Source organism: Salvelinus alpinus, chromosome 6, assembly GCF_045679555.1.
Source record: "Salvelinus alpinus chromosome 6, SLU_Salpinus.1, whole genome shotgun sequence".
NCBI classification, from domain to species: Eukaryota; Metazoa; Chordata; class Actinopteri; order Salmoniformes; family Salmonidae; genus Salvelinus; species Salvelinus alpinus.
In genome coordinates this window covers 74355690-74367738 of record NC_092091.1, presented here as the reverse complement: position 1 = coordinate 74367738, position 12049 = coordinate 74355690, and the positions used below count along the sequence as shown (strand labels likewise).

Sequence of the window (12049 nt, the reverse complement as noted above, 5' to 3'; positions counted from 1 at the left end):
GGGCCAAGATGTCTGAAATCTGACTCCATGTCAGGGAAAGTGCTGTAGAATGAGTTCTGGTCCACTCAGAGACAAAATTTCAACGGCTATAGAAACTAGAGAGTGTTTTCTATCCAATAATAATAATAATATGCATATTGTACGAGCAAGAATTGAGTAGGAAGCCGTTTAAAAATTACACGATTTCCAGAAAAAGTGACAACAGCACCCCCTATCCTCATGAGTTAAACATCTAAACACTGTATATTCTGTAGCTATATTCTGCATAATTTTGAGGGTGGACTGACTGTATTATTTGTCATTAATAGACTGGTTTTATGTACAACTTTCTATCCAAGCTGGAAGGGAGCGTGATGTCATGAAGGTTTGGGTGGCCTATATAGCACATTTGTGCATATATAAAAACAATCTATTGGTATCTGATAAGTATGCTGTTTAGCTTTGTGAAATGTTAGGCTTAACATGAGAAAATTAGTAAATAGGCCTACCAATAAACAGTTATCCATTAGCTAAAGCAAAGGTTAGCCCTGGCACAGCAGAAGGCCTATCATCGATTTAATAGGCATGTCCCAATTTCCGCACCATGGACAGTGGTCGGTAGGCCATATTACTAGTACATTGTTATTTTAGGGAGGGGGAGAAAGCCTTAAGCCAGTGTCTGTGACCTAGCAAAGTATTTTTTTAACAATGCAGATACAAACATGACATTTGTTACAGACATTCCTCAGACGTAATGAAAACAAGGGGATCCCATTTCAAGTGTAACCAGGAAGCAAGTTATTGTGTACAATCTAAATGGCTGCCGTAATAGCTGGTTTTTGATCAATAAAAACTGTTATAACAGATCAAATCCTGGTACAAACATTCCTCAGATTATATGAAAACATCCTAGAAGGGGTACTCATTTAAAAACGTACCAAAATGTCCGCCAACGGAGATGGCAATGAATCCATAGTCATATTTAAAACAGCTTCTGACGTAACATTTCCACACAAAATGACATCATGTCATGCAACAAACGTATTCCTTAAATTCTGATTAGTGAAGAAAAAAAATACTTAGGGTCCTGGTTCACATAATGCAGGACCGGCACCTGAACGAATCAGATGGACAGCCATTTGATTTCCATGAAGGGGCACCTTTTTTCCCCACGGGACCTCCTTTGTGTTTTAAATGGGTTTTATAGTAAAAACATGTCATTTAACTCTGAACATGTATTCCCTTATAATGTGGAATGAACACAGCAAGTCATGATGTTTTCATCTGATTGTCAAACAAATCACTTAAAAAAGTACAGTAGGTTACCTTCACACGTTTGTCGCTCGCTTGGATGCTTTATCTGAGTTTGATGCGTGTTTCTGTCGGCACACGTTTGTCAAATAAATAGATTTCATTTGGATGGTCAAGGAGGTGGGGCGGGCCAGACCCCATAAGGCCTGCCCATAACTCCGAGCCTGAGTGCATGACATTCCAGCATCCTGGCATCGATACAACCAAGAACAGAGAACACTTTTACTGCCACACATCAGGAGTTCTCTGCAAGCTTGGTCAGCCTCTGGTAAGAGTGTCATCAAAGGTGTCCAGGAATCAACTGGTTTAGTCCGTCCAGTACTTTCTGGTGAAAGTGCCGATTGGATGGTTTTCAGACTTGTTGATGAAATGCCTGTTTGGTACAGTGCTCTGTTTGAATGTTTGCAGCAGTACAGACTGTGATGTTCTCCATCTAGATTGACCTATTAGAGAAGAGCTTCTTCCTCAGATCATTGACACAATCTAGGCTGGTTGTCTCGTCATAGAGAACACAGGTATCTCTCAAACAATGTGAAAGTGGACAAATCCAGATCATGATGTTGAAATGGTTCAGCTGCCATGGAATCAAGGCATCAGTCACCTCTGGGCATTTCCATGTAAAAGGACCCATGAGCACCAACGTGAAGTTCATAGGATATAAAATAAATGGTGCTTAAATAAATTCAGTAGTTCTAAACCTGCCACTGCCTCCTGCCTACACTGCTCTACACTAGTGACAAGGTGCTTCAACAAAGTACCGAGTAAAGAGTCTGAATAATTATGTAAATGTGCTATCAGTTTATTTTTTATACATTTGCAAAAATGTAAAAAAAACAGTTTTTGCTTTGTCATTATGGAGTGTTGTGTGTACAGTCAATTGATGGTGGAAAAAAACAATATCATCCATTTTAGACTAAGGCTGTAAAGTAACAAAATGTGGAGGAAAAATCAAGGGGTATGAACACTTTCTGAATGCACTGTATATACAGACACATAATGATGATACTTACAGTAACAATGGTAATCAGAAGAGCCTTGAATGTAGAGGAAGGCTTCTAGTAGAAACAGAGGCCCTGTCCAGATACAACCCCTAACTAGCCCCTTCCTATAGGCCCTGGTGGAGTTCTGAGAGGATTGGACAGGTTTAAGCAATATGGTGAAATTCCACCTATCAGAGGGCAAGGTGGAGCTATCACTATATTGATTCATCCTATCAAGTCCTCTCAGAGCTCTACAAGTGTCTAGAGGGGAAGGATTGTTTCCGGAAAGGAACAGACACATATTTACATAATAATAAATTATTATTCCAACTAGCAACAGACCAACCAACATCCCAGCCAGCAGAAGGGTTTACTAGTTAGCTACATACATGATTTCATAAATAATGTTTTAATCAACAAGATTCTCAGCTTTAAAAAAGAAAGTGCATTACACTCCATGACTTGGTCGTTCCATGGACATATGGGTCGGTGTTCACACCATTGTCATTATGACATCATCAATATGGGACAGAACAGTGGAATTCTTTAGAAGGATGCACACAGTTGTCCAGACTCTGTAAGTCATGATGTTTAAACAGTGAAGTAATAAAGAGACTCTCTGGCCAGTACAGTTGAGGGAGACCGGCTACGTCCCAATACACCGGTTTATGTTTCCTCCTCTTCCTTTCCTACAGATCACTAGCTGGATTAACTGGTTAAAACTGGTTATGAATGTTAATAGCTATAGCCATATAGTCATAAACCTTTTAAAGTCCCTCATATCAGTTGAAATGATATGAATATGGCTGAGACTTTTTACTGACTAAGTGACCCGACTAGGAAAAACCTCCAGGTCTATAACTAAAGCCTGGATTTTTCCCTGGTCTGGTCATGTATGGCTTCTCCTAGAAGGAAAGAGTTATGAGGAAAGGAAGAGACACAGCCTGAGCCACAATGGCCTGGTGTGCCTGGGTCCTCCAGGCCAGCAGAGGGAGACATGACCATGGGCCCTGGTCAAAAGTAGTGCACTATATAGGGAATAGGGTGCCATTTCAAATACAGTCAGTCAACCTCAACAGGTACGGAACAAGCAGCCCTATGAAATCAAGAGTGGAGTGATTCTCATCAATAGTGTCAAAAAACATTATAGTAAAGATTATGTACACCTCACTAACTTTATATTAAATTATTACACAAACCACTAACATTTCAAAACAGACATCAGGGGACAAACCTTAGTCATTCAGTCACACACACACACGCGCTTTCTCTCCCTCTGACACACATACACAGAACTTAGAGTGAAATAATCAGTACAATACGTAAATAAGCTAGGAGAATTGCTTTTCATGCTGTTTCAAAGTTACACAAGCTGTTAACACACATACACACACTGAGAGGATACCTGGATCATAGTGGGTTATGGGAAGAACACTGAGGTTTGAGGGAAGAAGAAGCACCTGTTTGAATTCAATACAAATCTCAAGCACCACCCAGACTAGTGAAGAATCATTAGTAGGAATCAAATAGAAAGATTCAAAGTGTAGAAAGTGAGTGAACAAACCAGCGACACACTGCAGTTATCAAATGGCTCCAGGTCAACAACCAATATATAAGATCTCACATCAATAACCCACTTCTGGTTCCCTATTCTGCTTCTCCCTTGTTACTCCCAATACAACCACCAGTGTCCCCACCACCTACTCAATCACACACACACATACGAGAAGAAATGTATGAATTCACACACACACACACACACACACACACACACACACACACACACACACACACACACACACACACACACACACACACACACACACACACACACACACACACACACACACACACACACACACACTGTTCATCCACTTCAGGTAGCAGTAGTAATCATCAACATTATCAGTTCCTAATAGTAATAATAAATAGTAATAGCGACAATAAACAGAACCAGTCAAAGTCTCAGTAATGTCACTGGTGTTGATGTTGTTGTTGGTCAGTCAGCCCACTAGGGGGAGCCCTTCCTAAGTCTGTGCCTCCGGTAGGGGCAGACCAGGAACGCAAGGTGTGCTCGGAGGAGCGATACCGTTCACCCCGCAACAAAGCAGTCCGTTGGTTGCTGTGGCAGCTGAAGGGTCACTGATGCCCCCCCCGTTGAGGTTCCGGTAGGGTCGTCGGGGCGGAACGCGGCGAGGGGTCGGCACCCCCTTCAGGCACACGGATGGAAAGCTCAGACCAATCAGACAGCATCCCGGACAGGAAATTACCTCATCTTGTTCAGGGGCGGGGCCAGCAGGGGGGCCCGGGATTGCGGCACGGTAGCCACTAGCCCTCCAGCCAATCGGATGGCCGACGACCACCATCGCCGAGATGTTGTTGTTGTCCAGATGAGGGAGAGGAGGGAGGGAGGGGCATTGGAGACTGGGTGGCACCAGCCGTTAGGCTGCAGAAACAGGGAGGAAGAGGACGAGGCTGGGTGTAGTAGACGTCTCCCTGGTGTAGGGACATCGCCCTCTAGCGTGTCAGGAGACCTGCTGCAGTCCATAGGCTCCCCCAGAGAAAAAGCTTCCTCTTCTTCCTCTTCCAGAGACACCATGTCCAGGTCCAGAGGCAGCCCTGAATCATCTGACACGTCCTCCACCATCCCTCCTTTATCCTTCCTCCTTTCATCCTCCACCATCCCTCCCTTCTCCTTCCTCCTTTCATCCTCCACCATCCCTCCCTTCTCCTTCCTCCTTTCATCCTCCACCATCCCTCCCTTCTCCTTCCTCCTTTCATCCTCCACCATCCCACCCTTCTCCTTCCTCCTTTTATCCTCCACCTCCTCTACCCCCTCCTCTTCTTCCTCTTTCCCCAAGCGCTGCAGGTCGGGGTCCCGGAGGAGGGAGAGGGTTCGCCCCGGCTCGGGGGTACAGGGGAGGGACTGGCAGCGTCGGGGGGGCCCGCGGAGTAAGAGGTTTCCCCTGAGGGGGGGAGAGGCGCAGGCTTCAGGCTGCTGGGGAAGGGTGAAGGTCAGGGAGATGACAGACTTGCTCGGGGTGTCGTAGAGCTTGATGCGGCCCCCGTTCAGGTCCTGCCGCAGGGAGAAGGGGTTGACCCGGGCCGGGGTGCCGAGTGGGGGCGTCGTTTGGGGAAGCATTTCAGACTGGCTCCGTGACAACTGCTGGTCGCCGGGGCGACAAAGGGAACTCCGTCGTCGGTAGGGGCTGATGTGGACGGTGGCGGGTTTTGAGGAGAGACAATCGCCCAGAGGGATGGCTGTCTTCCTCTCCTCCTCTCCTCTCTCCATCCCCTCCAGCAAGACCACTATCTCAGAGAATGAGGGACGTATCTTTGCATTCATCTGAGAAAGAGGGAGAAACAGAGTGAGGGGACCAGGAAGAGTGTAAACAGTGCCTACTTTTTGGAATGTATAGTTGGTTTTAGGTTGTCAACCTGTGCATGTACAGTAAGTATGTACACAGAGTCATGGATGCATGCAATTATTATGAAGTCAGTCAATCTGTCAGGCTGTCAGTCTGTCTGTAACTTACATTGCAGCAGAGGACTGCAAGGTTGAGGAATGGTGTTGGACAGTCACCAATCAGGTTCTCAAAGGCATCTACATCGAGGCCAAAGTCCTGCACACACAGAGGATCATCATCATCATCTTTTAATGTAGCCGACTAGCTGTCAATCAGTTTGTCTGACTAGGTTTAAACAACATGTTGTAGTTCACCATAATATCCACTAGATGGAGACATACACTGTGATAGAGTTCTACTCATTAAAGTGGAACTGATGGCATTTTAGCAACATGAAATCTCATTCAAATCTGTTCATATAGACCCCCCAGGAAGAAAATTACATTAAAAAAAAAATAAAAAAAATATGACAAGCGAGCACTTAGATAGTCATTTTCACATTGTCATAAATTCTTAGAATATTTGGGAATTACACACTGTATACTAAGTAAGGCAATTGTGAAAATTCTATAGCAATATAGAGTGGAAAAGCAGCCTTGCGTTTGGACAATTAATAGGCACTAATTAATCGGCCATACCGATTAATCGGTCGACCTCTAGTCGTTACAGTAGTGAAAACACTGTCAGTTCCACTTTAAACCTCACATGCAGCTGGAACTGCTGCCCTGTACTGCAGTGATTAAATATCCAAGTCTTCCACTGCAGTTACATGTGATACTGTGCAATAAGGACAAGGAGGGCACTTCTTTTCTGGGTCAAAGTGGAAAAAAGTGGTGTAGAAAGGGTTGGATTAAGGGTTTTACACTGTCAGTTTGTTGTGTGATAGTATGAAACCATTAATTTAGGGTTGTGTGATCGTGTAAAAAGGAAAAGCACTGGTTAACCGCGTGCCTGTCATACACTGTGGGGTTGTGTGTGTGTGTGTGTGTGTGTACCTCAGTGCGAGGTAGGAAGTCCGGATCAGCCTCTATCCGGGCGATGATCTCACACAGGATGATTCCATAGGCAAACACATCCACCTAGGGGTCAGAGTCAGCCAATCACATCTAATCAATAACATTTCACTTGAAATATTCACAATAATACACCTTGAAAGAGTCTGGTCATTTGCTAGCAACATACATATTAGCAAGACCCACTAGACACATCCAGAATAACACAGCAGGGACATGGAACAGTTGTCCTTACAGATTGTTTTATAGCATAGTGTTATTGCATTATATTACTGTGTTTGCTTCGTCTAATTATGCACCCGGACCAGTGAGATAACAGCCAGGAAACAGTTGACTACTGTCAAAGATTTGTATAACTTAACTAAGATAGACCACAGCCTGTCCTTTCCAATGGAAACAAATGAGCCATAGTGGGCAGAACAAGCAAGGAGGTGGGCAGAGCCAAGCACGAGCTAGCGAGATCCCATTGGCTCGTTCTACCATGCATTTGCATATTTTCATTAGGTAACGCCTACTCTGTAGTGCACGTGTGCAATAACTCAATTCGCCTTTGCACTCCTTCTAAACAACACAACTCTGGCAAAGGGTTACAAAGTTACAAAACTTTGTCCACTCTTTTCGTAACAGATTGTAGCTGTGGGAACAGAAAAGTATTGAGATCAAATGTTTCATCGATGAGTAAATTAGCAGAATGTCGGCCAAAATTCATCTTCTTCCACTGCCGTCCTCTGAGCTTCCTCTCATCACCATATTTGGTAGTGAGTGGAAACGCCAACCGGATGCTTCACATTTATACACCCGGTGAAATATCTGTCTCATTGTTCTATCTGTGCTTCTGTTTGTACCTTTTCATCATAGACCTCTCCTCTCAGCACCTCCGGGGCCATCCAGTAGGGGGAGCCCACCACGGCCAGAGGCTGCTTATCAGCCCCGTCACTGGAGGAGAGGAAAATAACACATTCATATAGAACACATTTATTTTTCAGGAGAGAAAAACAGAATAGAATGTACAACGCATTTAACTAACTCATCTAGACTGTTGGCTATATGTGCATTCCTGAGTGGAGTATGGGGAGACAGTCATATAGTCCTCCTGTAATCTGGAGAACTTTCTCACAGCACTAACCTGTAGTCTGGAATCTTCTCACAGCACTAACCTGTAGTCTGGAATCTTCTCACAGCACTAACCTGTAGTCTGGAATCTTCTCACAGAACTAACCTGTAGTCTGGAATCTTCTCACAGCACTAACCTGTAGTCTGGAATCTTCTCACAGCACTAACCTGTAGTCTGGAATCTTCTCACAGCACTAACCTGTAGTCTGGAATCTTCTCACAGAACTAACCTGTAGTCTGGAATCTTCTCACAGCACTAACCTGTAGTCTGGAATCTTCTCACAGCACTAACCTGTAGTCTGGAATCTTCTCACAGCACTAACCTGTAGTCTGGAATCTTCTCACAGCACTAACCTGTAGTCTGGAATCTTCTCACAGTACTAACCTGTAGTCTGGAATCTTCTCACAGAACTAACCTGTAGTCTGGAATCTTCTCACAGCACTAACCTGTAGTCTGGAATCTTCTCACAGCACTAACCTGTAGTCTGGAATCTTCTCACAGCACTAACCTGTAGTCTGGAATCTTCTCACAGAACTAACCTGTAGTCTGGAATCTTCTCACAGTACTAACCTGTAGTCTGGAATCTTCTCACAGCACTAACATGTAGTCTGGAATCTTCTCACAGTACTAACCTGTAGTCTGGAATCTTCTCACAGCACTAACCTGTAGTCTGGAATCTTCTCACAGCCTTAACCTGTAGTCTGGAATATTCTCACAGCACTAACCTGTAGTCTGGAATCTTCTCTGCCAGACCAAAGTCTCCCACTACTGCAGTGAACACACCATTCTCACAGCGCACCAGACAGTTCTATGAGAGAGAGAGGAGAGAGAGAGGGGAGAGAGGAGAGAGAGAGGGGAGAGAGGGCATATGAGTGTGTGTGAGAGTCAGTGAGAGATGAAATTAACAATTAATGCAAGATGAAGTGAAGGGAGGTGTGTCTGTCTGGTCCCCTGTATGCTCCTATCTCCTACCTTGGAGGTGAGGTCTCTGTGGAAGATGCCCTTGCTGTGGAGGTACTGCAGGCCGCAGGAGATGTCCTGAGACAGACCCATCCTCACCGACCACGACAGATACCTGTCACTGTCCAGCAGCTGCTCCAGGTTACCCCCGTTGATGTACTGTAGGTAACCATGACAACAGCACACACACACAGTTCATGAGATTGAGTCCATTCCAGACACACAGATTCTGTGCATGCCTATACATATTACATGATCATTAACCCTACACTAAATGGATGTGGTTCCTGAGACATTAAACATTTCCATAGGCACTGTCATGATCTAGTATTCTGTAGAGACCTTAGCCTATGTTCTTTACAGGCCTGTGTAGAATTTAATTTAAATGGAACGCAACCCTTATCTTCACTACTTTTTATGGCACATGTATACAGCCAATTCTGTTACCATGGACACTATTGTCTCTGGAAGATAAAATGCAAGGATTCCCTCCAGAGAGACAGAATCAGGATGAGTTTACCTCAGTTAGAGCATGGAGTTGGCCCTCGTGTACACACACTCCCAGGAACCTGAGCAGAGAGAGAGGGAAGGCACTCAAAATACACTGAAATACATCATCTATACATCTAAAAACAACTATGTGATTTCAAACCTAGTTGACAGAGGTTTCATTGATTCCAACAATGTCTTAACATTTGAAGAGAGTTTGTGTGTGTCTGTCCTCTGTCTGATAATGGTTGCAGGAGTTTAACTAGCTAGTTTTCTGCCTGTCCGTCTTTCCAGATTTAACAGTAAAAACAAAAATGTAGCTAGCCAACTAATTGAGAGCAGTTGTGTCTTTTCCCTTGGGTGGTGCTGTTGAGAGTTGACGCAAGTTCTACCCACAGCAAAGGTAGGCTACTACAGACACAAAACAACCACAAAGATTATAATAACTAACCCCTTCCATCTGTGACAACAACACAGTGAAACTACTAACTGGTCTGAGCGATGGTGACAGAGCAGCTGTGCAATATGCACTGCACATAGCCAAGTGTGTACATTGTGCATGCAGTGTGTGTGTGTGTGTGTGTGTGTGTGTGTGTGTGTGTGTGTGTGTGTGTGTGTGTGTGTGTGTCTAGCTCTAGACATACCCGAGTATATTGGGGTGGCAGAGCCGGTTCATGAGTTGGACCTCCCTGAGCATGTTGGCCTTGTTGCTGGCCAGAGTGTTCATCTTTAGGGCCATCACCTGGCCTGTGATCCTGTGCTGCACCTGCAGGAGGAGACAGAGAGCAGCACTGCTTCAGAAAACCAGAGATTATTATTTAAATAAAAAAAATTAACCTTAATTTAACTAGATAAGTCAGTTAAGAACAAATTCTTATTTACAATGGCGGCCTACACCGGCCAAACCCGGACGACGCTGGGCCAACTGTGCACCGCCCTATGGGACTCCCAATCACGGACGGTTGTGATACAGCCTACATTCGAACCAGGGTGTCTGTAGTGACGCCTCAAGCACTGAGACCGCTGCGCAGCTTAGGGTTTGAGGGCAAGCTGATCCTAGATCTGTGCTTAGGGTTTGAGGAGGGCAAGCTGATCCTAGATCTGTGCTTAGGGTTTGAGGAGGGCAAGCTGATCCTAGATCTGTGCTTAGGGTTTGAGGAGTGCAAGCTGAGATGGGGTGAAAGAGAGGACTGGGTGGTATCACTAGAGACAACCATAGAGATGGTGAGAGAGAGGACTGGGTGGTAGCACTAGAGACAACCATAGAGATGGTGAGAGAGAGGACTGGGTGGTATTCACTAGAGAACCATAGAGATGGTGAGAGAGAGGACTGGGTGGTATCACTAGAGACAACCATAGAGATGAATGAGAGAGAGGACTGGGTGGTATTCACTAGAGACAACCATAGAGATGGTGAGAGAGAGGACTGGGTGGAATTCACTAGAGACAACCATAGAGATGGTGAGAGAGAGGACTGGGTGGTATTCACTAGAGACAACCATAGAGATGAGGTGAGAGAGAGGACTGGGTGGTATTCACTAGAGACAACCATATTTCACTAGAAACTAAATGGCAGAAAGTGGACCGAAACAGGGAGGGACTAACTTGAACTTGGCATTATGAACAGTATATGAATAGAAAAGGTGTGTACAGCAGTAGTTATATAGGATGAGTCTTCACTGGAATACAGTATATAAAGAGGGTAAAACAGTATGGAAACATTATCAAAGCGACCAATGTAAAGCGACCAGTGCAGTCTGTAAGGTGCAGGCTAGAGTACCGGGTGGTAGCCGGCTAGTAACAGTGACTAAAGTTCAGGGCAGGGTACTGGGCAGAGACCGGCTAGTGGAGATTATTTAACAGTCTGATGGCCTAGCTTTGAAGCACCTGTACTGTCTCCATCTTCTAGATGGAAGCGGGGTGAACAGGACGTGGCTCAGATGGCTGAGGTCCTTGATGATGTTCATGGCCTTCCTGTGACACCGGTGCTGTAGATGTCCTGGAGGGCAGGCAGTGTGTCTTCTTCACCACGCAGTCTATGTGAAGGGACCATTTTTCTTATGTCTTTAAAATAAAAAAAATAAATGTAGTCTCTTTTTATTTTTCCTTTTAATTTTTTTTATTTTGTGGTATCCAAATTGGTAGTTAGTCTTGTCCCATTGCTGCAACTCCCGTACGGACTCGGGAGAGGCGAAGGTCGAGAGCCGTGTGTCCTCTGAAACACAACCCAGCTGCACTACTTCTTGACACAACACTCGCTTAACCTGGAGGCCAGCCGCACCAATGTGTCGGAGGAAACACTGTACACCTGGCGTCTGTGTCAGTGTGCACTGCGCCCGGCAAGCCACACGAATCGCTAGTGCGCGATGGGGCAAGAACATCCCTGCCGGCCAAACCTTCCCCTAACCCGGGCGACGCTGGGCCAAATGGGTCTCCCGGTCGCGGCCGGCAACTACAGAGCCTGGACTCTAACCAGGATCTCTAGTGGCACAGTTAGCACTGTGATGCAGTGCCTTGGCCTCCCGAGTGGTGCGGTTGTCTAAGGGACCATTCTTAAGGCTGTCAGTGATGTGCACGCCGAGGATCTTGAAGCTTTTGACCCTCTCCACTGTGGCCCTGTCGATGTGGATGGGGGCCTGCTCACTCTGCTGTCTCCTGAAGTCCACGATCAGCATTTTGTTGATGTTGAGGGAGAGGATATTTTCTTGGCACCACTCTGCCAGGGCTCTCATCTCCTCCCTGTAGGCTGTCTCATCATCGTTGGTAATCAGGCTTACCTCTGTAGCGTCGTCAGCA

General features: G+C 45.4%; 1 pseudogene; it reads right to left on the bottom strand.

The window, feature by feature from the left end:
- Window positions 1-2065: 2065 nt before the first annotated feature.
- LOC139579309 (dual specificity testis-specific protein kinase 2-like) lies at window positions 2066-10015 on the bottom strand (annotated as a pseudogene).
- Between the last annotated feature and the right edge of the window lie 2034 nt (window positions 10016-12049).